This window comes from Rhipicephalus microplus, chromosome 7, assembly GCF_043290135.1.
Source record: "Rhipicephalus microplus isolate Deutch F79 chromosome 7, USDA_Rmic, whole genome shotgun sequence".
Lineage (NCBI taxonomy): Eukaryota > Metazoa > Arthropoda > Arachnida > Ixodida > Ixodidae > Rhipicephalus > Rhipicephalus microplus.
Window position 1 is genome coordinate 83899351 of NC_134706.1, and position 2931 is coordinate 83902281.

Here is a 2931-nt window from a genome sequence, read left to right on the forward strand (position 1 = left end):
ATATGATAGAAAAAGTAACTACATGGACAGACTATAACCACCTCATGTTTCTATGGCAACCCCACTGGAGTCAGTCCAGAAAGCTAGAAGTCTTAATTACTAAATTTCGATGTCGTGTCCCTCCCCCCTAAACCTGTACCTACACAGAGCTGGTCAGACAACATCACCCCTCTGCGCATTCTGCAGAGAAATGGAATCACTAGATCATTATTTTTTGTATTGTCGCCGCTACGATATACTTAGAAAAAGGTTACTAGTTATGCCATTTCTGAAAATAGGCGTTAGATTGACGGCGGAAACAGCGCTAAGCTTTGGTGCCTCAGTTTTGGGACATTGCCACAGGGATGCTTTCTTTGCCGTTTGCGATTATATTCAGGCAACCAAGCGTATACCTTTGTGATCTTCAATCAAAAAATTATTTATTACTCCCCAGGGCAGAGTGAAGTAAACGCAGCTGAGTGGTAATCATAACACCTCAAACCTCAAAATTGCTCAACTTGATTTTTTTTTTCGTTTGCTCTTTTTCTGTTGTTTTTTTTATTAGTCTTATTATAATACCAATTCATTACACATAGTTAAAAATAATCACAGAATAACTGCACTACACTTTCTTGGCCAATCTCCCTGATTGGGTATGAGTCATCATCAGAGGAAAACAAAACAAAACAAAAACAAAATCTTCTCGACTCGAGAGCCAGCCACGACTGACGCATCGTCCCAGCGCTAGCTATTCGGTGGTTCAATAAACCCCCAGTACCTCTGATTCATCGTGACAAATTGGTGGAAGGTGCTGGGTAGTCTCACAGATGCTACAGACCCCCCCTCCCCCCCAGGAAGCCGTACAACGAGTCCAGTGCCAATCAATACTCTCGTGCATCGGACCAGCCGCCGAATCAGGGGATTGCCTCCGGAAGTCGACGATACTGCTCCCACCACGTCCACAAACGTGACCAGCACTTCGGTACAAACCTTGCCAACCGGCACGAGAAGCACTTCGTCGGACCGCTATACGTTAGGAAGCCCACGGGCACCGGCGACGCTCCATGGTACGGAGCGCGAGGACGTTGAGGACTGGTTGGCGGACTTCGAGCACGTGGCCACCTTGAATCAGTGGGACGACGCGGCGAAACTGGGTCGTGTCTACTTCTATCTCGAAGACGGGGCACGCACTTGGTTTCAAAATCGGGAGGAGCAGCTGACGACGTGGCCGGAATTCTCTCAGTGACTTCTGCCGACATAGGCCAGCGCCGACCGCCAAGAAAGAGCTGAACGAGCTATTCTTGCCCACGTCCAGTCGCCAAACGAAACTGTGACCGCGTACGTCGAAAACATGACGCGCCTCTTCCGACGGGTAGATTCAAGAATGACGGAGGACAAGAAGATGCGTCACTTGATGCGCGGTGTCAAGGACCAGCTTTTCACCGGCCTCTTGCGAAGCCCTCCGAAGACGGTCGTGGAGTTCTTGTCTGATGCCGTGACAATGGAAAAAATGCTGCAGCAGCGATTAAACTAATACGACAGGCAAGCCAGTGGCATGTCCACTGCTGACCTTTTCACCGCCGCTGCGACCAGCAATGACTCCTTACGTGAACTCATCCGTAATATCGTACGTGAAGAGTTGCAAAAGGCTGATGTAACACCTGATCCTATGGTTAGCTCTATTGCAACTGTGATCAAGGATGAGCTGCACCAGGCCCTCCGGGACACCTTGCTTCCTGATACAGCTGCGTCAGCTCCTGCTGAATACCGCCGTAGGACAACCTACGCGGAAGCCTTGAAACGCCCTGCTGCATCGCCTCCATTGTTGTTCATCCTGTCCCTGCAGTTTGACTCGAGTCAGCGCAGCACATACCATACTACGAAGGCACGTACACGCCACCGCCCTTGCCCTTTGCCCGTGGTGCTTCTGTCGACCATCGTTCGGTGCAACCGGTCCGGTACATCGACGATCGGCACTCGTCTCCTCGGAAGTCTGATGTCTGGCGCACACCCGATCACCGGCCTCTATGCTTTCACTGCGGAGAAGCTTATCACTTGTACCGCCAGTGCCCATATCGCCGTCTTGGGCTTCGCGGCTTCTCTGCGTACTCGCTGCCACCCCGTTACGACCAGAGACCACGCGACATCGAAAGCTACCTCTCCCAGCAGCATGCACCGCCGTCTGCCGGGCACCAGTCGCGCTCGCCATAACCGAGGTGATTTTCATCAACGCCCCAGCGGTATTCTACCGCACGATCTCCCAGCCCCCGCAGGGAAAACTAGCCGAAGCGACCTCTGGGGGCGGGGTCGCTTAACGTCGAAGCGCTCGAGACCTCTTATTGACGCAGAACTGTACAGAAACTGGTCCGACATCACCTGCTGCTGCAAAGGATAGCCGGCTTTCACTCGACATAGCAGTCACAATTGATGGTTGTGTAGTTAATGCTTCAGTGGACACTGGCGCAGACTATACTGAGTGGGAAACTGACAATGCAGCTGATGAAAGTAATCACGCCTTGGCATAACTCGCAGATTCGGACAGCTGGTGGCCATGTCGTTGCTTCACTGGGCGCCCGCACTACTAGAGTACAGATTCAACGGTATACATTCGTAGCAAGCGACCTTGTTCTACGTGAATGCTCCCGTGACGTCATTCTGGGAGTAGGCTTGCTACAGGAAAATGGAGCTATCATTGATCTGCAAGAGCGCCGCGTCACGTTCTCAGCCCAGCGAGCAATCAACGTGCAGGATGACGGAAGGCGTGTCGACGTACTCCGTATTTCTGAACAGAGCGTGACGCTTCCTCCCCGAGCAAATTTCTAGTCGACGTAACATGCTGTGGCTTGAGCGATGGCGATGTGGTGGCCGAGACAAATTTAGAACACCTCCTGCATTAAGGCGTCTGTGTAGCGAGAAGTGTAATACACGTTCATGCTGGCCGATCTGAATTGC